Raw genomic sequence first — 16,155 nt, forward strand, 5'->3', positions numbered from 1 at the left:
TGGAATCTCCAGGCCTGAACGCGTGGTCAACGGGGTACAACAGAAGCCCATTGCAGACATTTATTTCAAGACCTCCCTTTCTGCTGGAGCATTACAGTCCCAAGAAGTGCAGGCAACGGAGACTGACTAGATTTGCCCTGTCTTATCTCCTGCATTAAGCTCCTTGATTCAGGAGCTGATGGAATTTTGCAGTGCCCAGCATACAAATAACCTAGAAAGAGTCTGAAACAGGTTATATTACTGCGAATCCTGTTTTGCCATCCATTTCTGCTGGTTATCAGGTGTAAGTCGTTACACCTCATTCTGAAAATCAAAAGGGCTGAAAACAAAAGAAGCATCTCAGGTTGGCACCTTGGTATTTCTCCTGTGGTAACTGTTGAGTCACAGCCTGAACTGCTGATTGAGCACCTGCAGAAAGAACCCAGTCAGCCTTGGGAGCACAGGTGAAGGCAATTCTCCTGTGCAACTGGAAGGGGTGGAACCTGGCTGCACCTCTCTTAGACCACATTTAAGAGCTGACTGCCACTGAGGAAGGGTCTCTGGTTGGAGATTCTTCCCTTGTGGAGTCTTTCCTGTAAGCCTAGATTCTCAGAGGTAGGTGAGCACTTTTCTGTTGTAACACTATCTCATCCGTGTTAGTTGCTTTGCTGTTGCACTTCTCTATTGCCTTTTCACTGCACTGATCTTTTGAATTGTAACACCATACCGTTTCATTCTGATCTAGCCTTGTGACACATAGCCACCACAGCTACAGCAGGAAACATTCTCCTAAAATGTGCCACTGAAGGGCCCTGGGACAGGGTGTCTGGGGCACCTTTACTTCAGACATAGGAATGGTAGCTAGTAAAAACTATGGGAAGTGACCTGTTCCAAGACTGGTGGCAAAAAGGGGTGAAATGGAAAAGAAAAAGGCAAGGAGCTCTCAATAGTCTTTTTGTGGGTATTAGGAAGATGATTTTGGCAGCTTTGCAGGCTCAGAGCTCTGCTAAAATGCATTCCCTCTTAATATTTTAATGAGCTGAGCAATTGACAGTCCCAGCTGAGTACTTCTTTTTGTTGCTGTTGCTAAGCAAAACAAGAGTAAAAAAAGCTCCCTTTTTCATCCTGTAAATCATAAATACAACCAAACCATTTGTTTGATATATGCAGAAATTCATTCCACTTCCATGCCAGATCATCCTACATAGCTTAGTTCATTTTCTCATGGTTTTTTTTTTTATACATATTCAATCTCTGCAGCATGTCCCAGGACACATCCTGATTTTATTGTCTTCATGTCCTGTATAACCTTCAAGCCCACCCAGAGTCCACTCAGCTTGGAATCTTCATTTGGTCTCCAGCACAACCCATATTAATATGTACTGATACAGGTTCTTTGTTCTTCTCTATACGTTTTTCTGTATTGTGCCTTGCCAGCTCATAGAATTTTAGATTTCAGCAATATTCTTAGAGATGCTGAGAGATTTTTTCCACTCTTTCTCTCTCTCCTTCTCCAATGACTTCCTGCTTTCCTACAAAAACTTCCTGTCTTCAAATTAAAGAAATCCTTCAAACTGCATACTCTGTTATCTACTTATCAAATTAAAAAATTCTTATTCTCCTTAACTTCTCTTCTACGCTTTCTTTAACCATTCATTTGCATTTTTCTTAGCCAACTGAACTTTCTTTCACAAATGAATATTTAAAAGAAATTCTAGTACACATATAGTTTGAGGAAGTCTGATATTGTCCTTCCAAACCTGTTTTTGGAGCCTACCATGTGTTAGTGAGAATGTCTTACCTACTATGATGAACAATTTTGACCTTAACATGTGTAAGGAAATTCCTAGTTTAAATGTTAGCAAGTCATATCTAGCTGCCAGGTCCAACTTTGCATATTCAGAACATGTTCCTGGTCCCACTCTTCAATCTGTTATGTTTTTATTTAGAGAAAGCTCCGCTTAGAAGCTGTTGTTAGGATGTTTCCTCCACATCAAAAATGAAGCAGTCCCTCCTGAGCAATGTTGGTCTCTGATCTTGAACACTGATCTTTAAGGCACAGTCACCAAGCATTTTGGAGGGCTGCAGTAAAGCGTTATATAGTTTAAGTTAGAGTGGAGAGGTAGAGCAAAATAAGTAAAAGTTCCCATTGTCTTTCTACAGACCATTGCTAAAGGAGAAGCAAGAGGAAAAATCTCTACCTTCAGTGAAACCATCTAACATAAGGCAAAGAACAGTTAGACAAAAAAAAAAAAGACAATATTTTTAGTCAGATTGCATCTTTAGCCTTTGTGAATCTTCCTTTGACTATGAAGCTCAGCACTGCGATTTTGCTTCTTCGAGATTTTAATGTACTGATATTACTCTAAAAACAACTACTACTACTTTAAAAGCTAGCAAGCAAACAAAGAACCATAGCATATCATCATTTTTCATGTTCCAATGTAATTGTACTTCTTGTTCCAATATACAATCACAGAATGGCCAGGGTTGGAAGGGATCATGAATCTCCAACTCCCCTGCCACATGCAGGGCAATCAACCTCCCCATTTAATACTAGACCAGGCTGTGCAGGGCCCCATCCAATCTGGCCTTGAACACTTCCAGGGATGGGACATCCACAACCTCTCTGGGCAGCCTGTTCCAGTACCTCACCACTCTCTCTGTAAAGAATATAGGAGCACTCCAAGCACACATCCTCAATGACCATTTCAAAAGTAGTCTATTGAACTTCAAAAATCTTTTGTGTATTTACCACAGTTACCTTTTTATTTGCCTGCTAAGCGCAAATCTTGAGCAGGCTACAATGCTCTACCTTTATTTTTGCCTTTTTTGTCTCTTCTCTGGATTCAATACCTTTCCAGTGCAGTTAACCACTTACACAGGAAAAAGGAATTTATTAAATCACATAGGCACACTGTAAAGGATTTTCTTGCATTTCTTTCCTATGTAAATGGTCTGTAGCTTTTTCATGAATCAAGCCCATAGACTCTTTATTTCACACTTCCATCTTCCTTTCTCTGTAGAACTGCAATTTAAATGATCCTGAAGCATTTGAAGACAATTACAGGTTAGCCTTGCAGATCAGTGATATCTGATTTCAGCAATGGAACAAAATGTTTGTAGTTTGTAGGGATCCACAAGAATCATCAAGTCCAACTCCTGCCAACTAGTTCAACTACTAGAAAGACAGAATTGTACTCTAAACTCTAGGTAGGGTTGGTATATAGCCCCAGAAGACATAACAAAATAGCTACTTTCTATTATTTCCTCAGAGCTTCACACAGTTCTAGAAAACTTGTGGATTGCCTGGGCTTCCTTTATGTTGTGAGCAACACATAAATCATTAGGAGGGCTTGGAATGTCTTATTAACAAGATTGAAGGGAGCTTCACAAATCACATTTTGATAGACTATATATTGTTACTTAACAGTATTTTTTTTTTTTTTTTAAGAAATTGTATAGCCTGTAATCCCAGTGGCTGAAGTGGAGACATAAATGAAGCTGTCTTACAAAGAGCAAAGTTGTGACGGGTGAGAGATTTAAATTAGTATACCACACTGTGGAAAAAAAAATAAAATAAAAATTGTTATTCCTGCAATGCAGCCGACCCACCAGGCCTGATCTGCATGGGTTCTTAAAGAAAATGAAGGCTGCTTGACAGCTTGGAGTGAACACATGAGACTTGATCAAAGGTGAAGTAAGAGTTACCAACGAGTGGGGACTTCTGCAGGGATTGTAGCAGCATACATTTTGGAATCAGAGCTTGAAATATAGCCACAAAAACTGTCAGGGACTCAGCATTTAACTGGATGTTGAGTCAATTGTAAAATATTTGGACAAGATTCTTTTCTTTCCCCTTTAGCTCCTTCCAACATCCTCCCTCTGGAAAAACACTTCAATATGTGGAATATAAATTAAGAGGTCTCCAAAAGAGTTGATACGTGTTTGAAAAAATATTGTTGCACAGCATGACTGGACAGTTTTATTCCATTTGAGACAGATTGAAAAGATGGAAATTACTGTGATATTGGCTGATGGAATAGCTCCAAACTCTTTCAGCTTTGTCCGGAACAGTCATAGCTTAGCTACTGTTGTTTTACATAGTGACTAAATGTAAATACTATAAAATATTTAGGAATAATGAATGCCAAACTGATCACATTGTAGGTTTTTACTGGAGCATGTATGTCTTGTTATTAACCTGACATTTATAGTATCTCACCTCTTATCACTTAATCAAGTCATCTGTCCATGCACTTTGTCTTCTGAAAAATGAGAAGTTGGAAACAGCTCTATGATTTATTCAAAATCTCTGAGACTATTTCTGCCAGTGTGTGTGCTGATAAATGTTATGTTAACAGATTCTGTTTGTTTAACATTCTCCTGAGGAGGATTTGATGTGATTTAAGCAATCTCATATATTTAAAGTACAGCATTAATTTCAAGTCTGCAGTCAGAACAACAGGAAGGGTCACAGGCATCACAGCCACTAGTCTCACGGTGGATAGATTTTGTCTTCCTAACTGGAAGTTTATTCACATCTCAAGCTACTACTGGTCTTGAAAATCTTGATTTAAGAAAACATAGTGTAGAAATTAAGTCATGCATTGCAAGACTAACACTATAGGAATTTGTCCAATAACAGTCTTATGTCTGTTGTCCAATTTTTGTCTGTCTGCATATGGTTTGCTATACATCAACTTTCCCTTAGAGGAATCAGGGCTTTTTACAGTGTATAACTTCAACATGTGCGTGCACGCACACATTCATAGCCTTGCTTGCTGTTTTCTAGAATGTTTTTTCCTGACAGTACTACAGAGGTGATAAATCAAGCCTCAATTATACATACCTGTTTTCTAGAGAGCATTTGGAATTGCTAAAACACTTCAAAGTCTTAGATTATTGCCTTTTTGTCATGAATATCTGTTATGCTTTGCCTGCATTTGATGGACACCTAATTAAAATGAAAAAAGTTGAATCCATATGATACTGCAGTTCATTATTATCACTGTATACAGACTGTAAGTGAAAAACACTACAGTGCAGAGCCAACTAGATCAAGTAATTTTGGTAAGTTTTAGCAAATATGTTGTTCTGTTTTTGTTTTTGTTTTTAATCAAACATTATAGAAGAAACAATACCATTGAGCACAGGCCCTGGGAAGCTCACACTTTACAAATAATGAAATACTTAGAAGAGCTAATAGAGGCTCCTGCGTCCCAAGTTTTGATTCACTTGTAACTGCCAAAAGCCATGTGTCAGGCTCCAGGAGGAGAATGCTCATCAGAAGAGGACTTATTAGATGAAGCTGTCAGCTTTCCTTTGGGTGAAATAGTAAGTCTGATAAGCACGCAGTTTTAATTTTGGATGAGCTGGCGCTGAGGTAGCAGAGAAGCTCCTGTAGCCCCTCTATCATCTCCCCATAAAAATTACCTTTCATATAATGTAGTGTCTGGTGTGTATCAATGAGATTACCCCTAAAGTATATTAATTCTAAAAGTTGAATCTGCTATTTGTTCATAGATTCATAGAAGCATAGAACCATGGAATGGCCTAGGTTGAAAAGGACCTCAAAGACCATCTAATTTCAACTCCCCTGCTGTGGGTAAGGTCACCAGCCACACTAGACCAGGCTACTATTCAGATAACTTTTTCTTGGTCTCACAGCCCACAGGATAATTGAAGATTTCAAAAGATCAGAGACTGAGCACAGCAAGGCTTCTATCACTGGACGTACAACTTCCCTTAAACATTTTTCTTGGCTTTCTACAAAACCTCGACTTACTATAAGGATCAAGATGATTTCTTTTAGTAATATCTTGAAGATAGCTGACTACTACCTTCAGTGCTGATCAGCAACGGTCTCTACTACCTGACTAACTCTTGACTCATCATCATCATCACCCCCTACAGTCCACAACAGACTATTAGAGAAAGTTCAAAACGATCTCCATTTTCAGAATTACTAGGAAAGCTCGAAAGCTTCTCCTAAAACATTGATTTAGTGACTGTCATAGTCACAGGGAGAAGTCTTGATGCCTTTCAGTTAGGAGCCACATCTCTAGACAAATGATTATTCCCATAACAGAAGGATTTGCCAGAAGAAAAACAGAAAAAGAAAAAATTCTGTAATGTTACCACTGAAGTCATGTTTTTATTAGATGAAGTAAAATGTCCTCCAAGTGCATAAATTCTACTATCTTTCATTGCAATTGATTTAATTAGAGTATTATATATGCCCAATAATACATTGCTTGTAAAGTCTCTTTGTCAAAAGTGTTTTTAGAGGGGAAATACAGAGATGCCACAACATAACTAATTGAAGTCCTGATTATTCTGTTTACTATAGTTTTCAGTTTCCTCATCTGATTTGGGTGAAACCAAATTTTTGATTTGTGGATTTAAGTGCATTGGATGTTTTTGTACAGGGCGTGTTACTGGGGACTGGATGCTCCCTAAAACACCCAAAGCAGGTGTTTAGATATCTTAGAACACAGAATTAGGAAAATTTTCTTCGCTGAGCCAGAAAATTAAAATTTTTGTCTTGGAATTTAGTGATAATAATAATCGAAGACTGTAATACGGACAGTGAGGTTATCCTTACTATTAGAATGTCCAATTCAGACAAAATAAAAGTTAACAACTTATCAAATTAAAATATAGAATCCCCAGCATATCTACTCATCATGTTTTAGTGGGATGTAAAAAGCACATAAATGACCAGTTGATTCCAAGAAAATCTTTATGTACGGTTGTCACGAACAATTACTTACCTTAGCTCTTCTTTTGAAGACCTGCAAATTTAAATCCAAATGTATAATTACTTAGGGATTCTATACCCAGAGACCTGAATCAGATCATTTGTGTAAGAAAATCCAGTCCAGCATAAAAGAAAACTTTACCATTTAAGTACAGTGTTAAGATTACATATAGAGAAATATATATATACATATACATATATATATATATATATATATGAATAGTTGAATAAAATTGGGCAGTAGGTCTAACTTTTCCTGAGGAGAAGTATCTGAGCAAATTGGCTTTATGTAATTATTTTGACAGTAGATTCAAAAGCATACTACTAAGATATACCTTCTTTTACGTAATTAAATTCTGTGTATTCACTCTTTATTTCTCTGTAAAGGGAATAATCTCTCAAAGTTGCTCTCTTGTCCTAACATCAAAATCCTGGAGGTTCTTTCTGTCCTCATTAAAGTCTGTCTGATTCTTGCTATTAACCTCAGCAGGAACGGGACTTGATTTTAATACTACTTCAGGGGCCTCCTCCAGATTCAGTCACAAATCTACTTTTATATGTAAATCACATGAATCATTGATTTATTTGAAAATGAGAGAAGATGTCTGTGATTTTGCTAGGTGGAGAATCAAGGACTAAATGATTGTCAGTTCTCAGAGTTAAAAAATGAAAAGAAAAACAAAACCCTTAAGAACACCCAAAGAATCCAGTTCTTCATCATTCTGCATACTGGTACTCTTGATGATGTTTGCTCTTTTTCTTTTCCATTCACACTGTCCTTAATAATTCATTACTTTTTTCTTTAACTTTATTATTAAAGGCAATGGACTGATGATTCATTCTGCTTTCTTTGCTCTTTCAGTGATGTCCATTAATGAAGACCTACTTTTCAGCACCACTGACTTACTAACTAAATCATTTAGTTAGTTAAGCAGTTCAGTGTACAAATTTTTTTTGCTCAGTGTAACAGCTAGTTATAGCTCAGGTTAGATTGATTGCATATTGATTTTATTCTAGAAAACGTGTATGAAATGGACTGAGCTTCAAGTACCAAAAACTGGAAAATGCAGGGCAGAAGAAGCTACAGCAGAACATAGCTGCATGGGTAAGAATTATTCCCCTTTCCGTAGCAATTTTTGTCACTTGTTCTCCTTTTCATTTGGGAAGTCATTTTTCTGCTAGTGAGAGTACTAATATATAGTCTAATATATGGAAGTAAAAATAACCTTTTTCCTATTTAATTTATTGAGTTTTAATCTTTCCAAATCAGACAAAACAGATATGAGTGCCTTTCCCATCCAAGGCCTATACACTAAATCATCACTTGCAGAAGACTTGTAAATCTTCATGGAAAGAATGTGACTAAGCACGTTTACTTAAAAAATATATATATTGGTAAATCTACGTTTTCAATGTATCCTATTTTTACTCCTGAATTCCAGCATTGCAGAGCAGACCCATTCCTCATTACTGCTGATGGCAATTGTACAATAGTTATAATTTCCCATTTCACTCCACAGCAAATCATATACATATTATTCAAAGCCTTTGTAGTCCATGTTTTCAAAACCTGAAATCTCCATCTCATCTCCTCTTGAAAGATAAACAAGTAAGATGGAAAAAATTTTGATAATGGTTGTCTGAGGGTCTTAACTGGCTTTTATTAAATATTTGTTCAACTTAAATGTCCACTGAGTAATTGGAAAAAGATTGTCATCATTAAAATATCAATGCTGTAACTTTTGAATTAGTGAAACCTCTCTGCATAAAATTCTAGACACTACTTAGGATACAGTGCTTCCCAGCCAGCTCTCACACAGCTCAACAACTTTCCTCTACGCAAACCTTAACTTAAAATGAAAGACTAGATGCCACTCTCCTCATCTTGACTCTTAAGAATTTCACCATCAAAATCTGATTAACATGAAAAAAAGTAATAAAGGTAGGAAAAAAAACTGTAGACATTTATCAGTACCCTGAGTGCAGCCTCATGGGATTTGGCTGCAAGGGATTTGGCTTTCTATGCTTTAGTTAGCACAGAATACAGTGCAGCTGCACAAGCTGCATTTGAGCTGCTGAGAGCAGTGTGAGAAAATGGCTGGAAGAAGGGGGGTGGCTTCTCCTCCGTGTCAGAAGCTGCATTCAAACCAGTGTCCTTGCTCTTAGATCAGTATCCCTGTCAAGGATCCTATGCCTGACAATGTATCATTTATTCAAATTTGTTGCAACCCACTGACTTGACTTGGACAAGTCCAGCTAGGACTTGGACCTGTCTCAACACCACAGATTTGTCTGTCAATCCCTGAACTGATGGTTGGCTCTCATAATAATCACCAGACTTCTCTGCTCTTCTTTGGGTACTGTGGGACTGCCCCTTTGTCAGTGCTGTTGAGGTTACACACATACTTTTGGTCACCCTTGGCTCTTGCTCCCCTACTCTAGATAGAGGATCCTGATTCTACTGCTTCCCGAAAACCTCTTTCTGTGTCAAGAAATCCAGGCTTAATGCACATACAAATGAGAGAAAAAAATAGAAGACAAATCGAAAATGATAAAAGTCTTTTGCAAGTCACCTTTGGCACTTCTTTTTGACAGAAAACAACTGGAGTATTTATTGCCAGGCTAAAACCTGTGAAAATACAGCTCAAAATGGAAGCATTGACCCTTGCCTACTGAAGTGCTAGTGAATGCCACCCCAGACAAAGTATCTGTAAGCTGCTTGAAATTAAAAAAATAATAATAATAAATAGTAATTGAAAAACAAACAAAAAATACCCCAACATCCTCATAGTTTCAACCCTCTAAGTGCCAGTCCTCTGAACTGGTTAATATTATCGAGGGAACCCTTGCCTGAAAGAAAGTAATTTAGCATCCATTAAATATGATTACTTGGCCTTGGAAATGATGGATATTGAACAGAATTATAAGATCACTTTATAAAATAAAGGTCTCTTTTACATCCCTTCTTGTGGGGCATTAAATAAAGTCTGAGAAAACTCCTAAGGGATTCCTGGCATTTATAGGTTACATTTATGAAAAGGAGGATTGATATTCATATTAAAAACTCTAAAAATTGAATAGGGAGATGTAGCAAGCATGTGGACAGCTGTGACATGTCTAAAAAGTGAGTGACGTTCACCAACTGTTTTCCTTGCTTCGATTATATTGGAGATATGAAAAGTGCCTTTAATTTCAAACTAATCTTTCATGCTCTATACTGGAATATTAATCCCAAGTGATTTCCTAAGTTCTCTGTATTTCTCACTGTATCATCATTAGTAACTGAAGCCAGAGGTTTTCAAAATCTCAGGTCGCTGTTTTCATCATACTATCCATATTTGAAGGTGAACTTGTCTAAAGGCATGATATGCTTAAGCCACTTTAACTGAAACCTAAGCATGAGACAACTATATTTTAGGCAGAGGGAAAGTTTAACTTTTTCATTTCTAAAGGATCTATCCTGAAGCTCAAACATACAGTGGAAATCCATCACTTTCTCCCACTTCTATTTCTGATCAAAACTGATAAACTGAATTCAGACTAACATTTATTTTTATTCATTTTCCTAAGGTGAGTGTGGGCTGGCTAATTTATTCTATAGAGACAACTACACCTACACACACGTACACAAGGGTTTAAACGAAAGTTTCACCTGATTAAAAGCACAGATGTGAGCTGAGATTTTCCACATTTCCAATCAGTGCCCAAGCTATTTATTTGTTCAGGTTATACAATTCTAGTGAACCAGAATTTTCTGCTAAAAAGCTGATTTCCTTAAGCAGCCTATGACCTGTTCCCCTAATGTGACCTTTTCACTAGTTTTGGTAGCTTCCTAACATATAAGAAAATTAAGAATAAGGGCCTTATATTATGAACTTGAAATACACTAAAAGATTTCCTGATAGTTATCATTATAATTTTATAATCGTTAGCATGCAAACTAATGCAATACGAATTACATAAACTCTTCATATTTTAATGGACTCTATGACTCTATATCTGGAAATAGTAACAGATAATGTTTCTTTTTACCTGATTATTCTTTTCAGCAAGTAAATTAATTTTCTTGGAGATAATACCTGAAAAGTTCTGCCAGCTAAGTGTAAAAGACATGTAGAAGGAAAAAAGAAGTGGTCATAAAGGAAGGAATGCTAAGGAACCCTTGATTTGTCTACTATGTTTTAACATTTATTAACCTTGTTGCAATGTATGGAAATGCATATAAACTATCTTTCTAATTATGCATAATACAACTATTCCTTAGACAGAGATCTTGGGTAGCAAGACTATGGCAGAAGTGCTTTTTTTTGGTTGTGAAATAAACTCTGGCAAACGAGCTTATAATGGAAGAGCTGACACAACTCTCATACTTCAAGTGCAAAGGGTATGACTGAATTTAAAAACAATTGAATCTCATCCATTAACTCTCTTGTCACATGCTGGTCGTACTACAGGAAAGCAGTTAACAACGCATGCAAATAAAATAAACCAGGATTAACTGATGCTGTTTGCCCTATGTATTTCACAAACATGAAGATTAAAATATGAAGTTCCCAGTCTTTATAAATGTTGCCAACTATGATGCTGAAGCAGTCAAGCAAGTTATGTGGCAGTACACGTTTTCTCTCACATCCCTCCTCTCTCAGTTCTTGCAATGAACCTGCTGAAAATCCGCAACAACAACAAATAATCATCTCTTTTTTTTTTAACTTTCTTAAGCAGTGTCATTTTCAAAATGCTTGTAGATGACATAAAGAAAATATTAAAGACCTGTTGTTCTTTACTGTGATTAATATACACGCTGGAAAAGTTTCCGAAGTTGTATTGTGATGTTAAAGCAAAGATGCTAAAAACAGAAATGAAGACATGGTTCAGCACACATTGAACAGAACTGAGAGAAACCCTATGGTCTTCTCAGATAGCAACATAGGGACTGCAGGACTGCAGTGAACAGCAGTAAATCTGTTCTGAATTGGCCACCATCTCTGACTATCACTGATTAGTAGGTAGCTATAGTGGTATGTTCTCGGTTAATCATTCATTCCTCTCAAAAATTAGATATTTTCTGCTACTGTGTGAGTGCTTTGTACCTAACTCATAAACCAGAAAGATTTCTTTGTGGTTATTAGGTTCTCAAAAAGTAATGGGATAAAATGAACTATTTTCCTTTCACTCTTCTTTTGGTTTGATGTTTTGGTTTCTAATCTTTCTATACATTGCACTGGTCTCTTGCCAGTTGACTTGCAGTTGTTTGGATTGTCTGCTTTGTTCATTATCTGTACCTGTACAATTAATAAACTCTGATTAGTTTTCTGAAATTATTGATTTGTTACTAAAGAAAAGAGAATGGTTTTATAACAAATGCCACATGTAGATTTGGACTTTGTCAATGGACCACAAAATTATTTTGTGATTTTGCAGGACCAAAGCCTGACAGTTTCTGGTGACATGGTTTCAGCTTTTGACTATTTTGACTACAGACTTACAGAAACAAGGCTTTGAATGAAGTTACCAAACAGACCCCAGGAAGATGTTTATAATATTTTTTTGCTTTCTTAGTAAGTGATAAAGCTAAGTCAGAATCAAAAATTTAGATATTATACATAGCATATGCAACAATCTTAATTTTTTCACTTCTAGATCATCAAAAGATTTCTTTTAAATGGAAACAAACATAGCTACAGGAAGGAAGTGAAGAGAAAGGAAACTTTCTATGGAGTATGTCAATTTGTAGATTAGTTAATACATTGATTCCATTTGAGAGCCTGCATGTACCTGTCTTCCCACTGAGATATCCACTATGCAATCAGTGATAATTTGAAAATCAATTGCTCTTTTGTAGTAATTAAATTTGTCCATTTAAACAGATATAATTGATAGAGCCTACAATTCATTTCAAAGCAATGATGCTTAAGGAATCCTAGAGATAAGGGATGTGAGCTAGCAAACTGGGAAGTTTTACCCAACAAATGACCATCCAAATTAACAGTTTTATATTGGTTTTAAATATAACATAGTAGATATGAAATTTGAATTGAAATATACTGCTAGATAAAGTAAAATATATTTTTAGACATGGCAAAAAAAGCTGATGGAAGTGACTGTATTTAGACAAAATTTTATCAAAGAATTCCGCTTACATATTACATAACTAAATTGTTTTTTTAAAATTTCATCATACTCTTTTAAAACTGATATTTTGATATGATGCTCTAGCTGTTTACAAGTCTGGATAAATAAAGTTTACTTTTCTTGAAAATGTAATTAAAATTTGCCTTTTTTTAGTGTACAAAGAATTTTTAGAGCTTTTGCCATACACACTGCTTAATCAAATACAATATGATACTTGCATGTGTAGAATACATATTTCCATATTTCTGAGATTCATTAAACAACTATTTCCCCTCAAGGCAATTCATTGTTATGCACTAGAGGACTCTAAGATGGACTATTTGGTTGAGGGGGGAGGGGAAGGGGAAAGGAAGAAAAAAAAAAGAAAATAGGAGAAGAGAGGAAGGAAGAAAGCTAAGACTAGCACAAAATGTGTAGTCACACTTTTAAAAGTCTTTGCAATTTATTTCAGCCCTGAGGTGGCATTAATTGACACATTAGCAAGTTATATACCGTGTTATGTGCCTATTTAATCTAAAATTCAATGAAAATAACACTAGGGAAATAACTGTAACACATTGCATATACAGCACGTGTTTAAAGTACAGAACACCTCTAAAAAGCAGACAAAATATTAATGATAATGTGTTGCAGTTAACTCACAAACTGTCCCTGCAACTCACATAATTGAATTACCAACTGTCAGTTTGCAGAGGCATCTTTACAATACTTTAAGGTAAAATAACTCCTAAAAATTAAAGAGAATTGAAAATTATTTTCATATCAATATACTACAGTGTACATCAACAGAGGAAGCAATCAATCATCTTTTATTAACAGTAAATCTCAGATGCTAATTCCTTTTCTAAACATTGTACTTTCTATAAGAAATAAAGAAATATGTATTTATGGTAAGAAAAAGGATTACATAGCTTATTTTGCTGTTGCAACTAAGAGATAGCTTTCTTTCGGAAAGGAAAGGACAATTCATCATTCCAAGATCTCAAATTCAGTTCTAGATAGCAAAACTATAGTATTGTCCAGTTTTTCCAGTTTAGAAAGTTTTATTTTTTTTTATTTTTTATTTTCTTTTGAAAAATAAGAGTAATAGAAAAATCTTCCATGTGACTCTATAGCTATCACCAGAGTCAGATTTACTTAAATTCTTGAAAGCCAAAGTAGATAACAATCACACAGACTACTTTAGTATGTTCCTGCTTTATTTATTTATCAAACACTGGGGCTTGCAAAAGTACCTTACACTTAAGCCTGTAAATGCTGTCATCATCTTTTTTATTACTGTATATAGAGTCCATGAGTAACCAATTATTATATATATATTTTAGCAACAAGACATCTGTTTTCAGCAACAGTGAGGTAGAGGTGATTTGGCATGTCTTCTACCCAAAGAGGGAATAATAATCAAATTCTATGTTTTAATATAATTTACTCATCTGGCAGTATACTGCAGTGGCTTGTACTATGTAAATTGTATGCTGCAGGGTCAGAATCATATTATTTTCACTGACAAACATTTATGTATATATTTAGTTTTTGTAAACAGCCCAATTCTGAGACTGGGAAAAGAAATACCTGGCTAGGTCAGTGCTAGGTCAGTGCTAGGGGCCATGACCCTCTATGGATGCAAGCTTGTCTGGTATGTGCCTTTGTTGACCATGCCTTTACCACACTGGAGAAGGGGGAAGTCCTCTGGTTGTTAAACTTGAGAAGAGTAAATATTACTAGGACTGAAATGCCACACCACATAAAATAAATGGTCTGTCTCTACTAGATTACATTTCCAACACCTTGTATTCTTTTACTTACAGTTTGCCTAAGAAACTGAAAATCACACGTGAAGTCACTGGTCCAGATGGAAAGACTCTTCACAATGCCATTAGTCTGAGTTGGTATTTTTTATTTTTTATTTTTATTTTTATTTTTATTTTTTTCCTGAAACATGAATCTTTATGTCATTTCCAATCTGCCTCATTTATTTAATTTTTTACTTATTTATCTGCTGGATATTGCTGCTTTCTAGACAAATATCCAGTTATTACTTGAATCCTGCTTAGTATTGTATTACAGCAAGAAAACACCAAAGACAAATGCTCACCATATGGAACCTTTTGTCACACCATATCAGAACCGTTCTGGATGCTCTTTTATCATTATTCTATTATTTTAAAACTCTGCCATAGCCCAGGACCCACTTACGCTAGGCACTGTACGAAAATGTCCATTCTCTCTTTTGCAAAGAGATGTTGTGCAGTCACCACTGGGTGCTACATGTGCAGGAACAACATAAGTGGATATGTGGGCCCCTACCCATATTTGCCATGAAGGTAAATATGTGTCTGTAATTTGGAATGCTCTGTCCCAAAGAGGTTACATACAGTTTAGGCAGAAGGGTGGAGAAAGCAGGCAGATAGAGGGAAGTAGAGCAGAACAGTGCACATCAGCATAATAATCAGCAGTCTGAGCACACCATCAGCCTCATCCATATCCTTGCATTTTATTAATTATTAACAGGCTTTTATGGCAAATCTCTTATTCTCTGTTATGCCATCTGCATGCTCCTTTCTGAAAGAGTCTTTGCCTTTTTCTGGCAATTTTTGGCCTTTGCCTGGAAGACCTGAGGACAGCCACAGCCAGGCGGCAGCCGATGGCCCTGCCACTGTCCCTGGAGTTTCCAGCCACCTTCTTCTGCCCACGAGCTAATCTATTTCCATGGCCCCTCTCTTGCAGAAGAGAGGCTCTGAAAAAAATATATTACTGGTGTTTGCACAAGCTATTGGAGATCTTTTTAGACAGTGTTACTTCCCAACCTCTTAGGCTACAAGCTTTGGCATGTTTGTCCACTTGGTTGTGTGACAGTGCAATTCCACAGAATCACAGAACGGTTTCAGTCAAAAAGGGACTTTGGAGATTTAGTTCCAACCCATCAGAGGTGTCACATCAGCGAAGGTTTCAGACGCAGGATGAGGGTACCCTCGCGAACTGTTGTACCCACGTTTCGGTCAGGCCAGCCGCTCCCCGGTGCCCGCGGCAGGCTGATGCAGGGCAGGAGGCGGTGAGACCGCATCGCGCATGGGAACTTAAAGCTCCTGCCCACGTTTCCGGGCTTCCCGGCGTCCGAGCGCCATCCGGGCGGAAGCGTTTACGGGACGGCAGCTACGAGTGGGTGTCAACCATGACAGTGGGCTAGAGGTGATGTACTTGTGGTGGATGTTTGTGTAAGGTTTTTCCCCATCTACCCTCGCCCGCTACCGGCAGCGCGGCGCGATGCGGCGCGGCACAGC

General features: G+C 36.9%; 1 long non-coding RNA gene across 3 annotated transcripts; it reads left to right on the plus strand.

The window, feature by feature from the left end:
• The first annotated feature begins 472 nt into the window (after positions 1–472).
• Positions 473–13,192, plus strand: LOC104911149. Of its 3 annotated transcripts, none has more exons than XR_002115220.2 (4): positions 473–594; positions 3,434–3,512; positions 7,760–7,847; positions 8,013–13,192. It is a non-coding gene; the product is annotated as an uncharacterized LOC104911149 (long non-coding RNA). The 3 variants fall into 3 exon arrangements; XR_004159924.1 differs by having other exon boundaries at positions 12,164–13,066; XR_793666.3 differs by having other exon boundaries at positions 9,185–13,065.
• Positions 13,193–16,155: the final 2,963 nt, after the last annotated feature.

This window comes from Meleagris gallopavo, chromosome 5 (genome assembly GCF_000146605.3).
Source record: "Meleagris gallopavo isolate NT-WF06-2002-E0010 breed Aviagen turkey brand Nicholas breeding stock chromosome 5, Turkey_5.1, whole genome shotgun sequence".
Classification (NCBI taxonomy): Eukaryota; Metazoa; Chordata; class Aves; order Galliformes; family Phasianidae; genus Meleagris; species Meleagris gallopavo.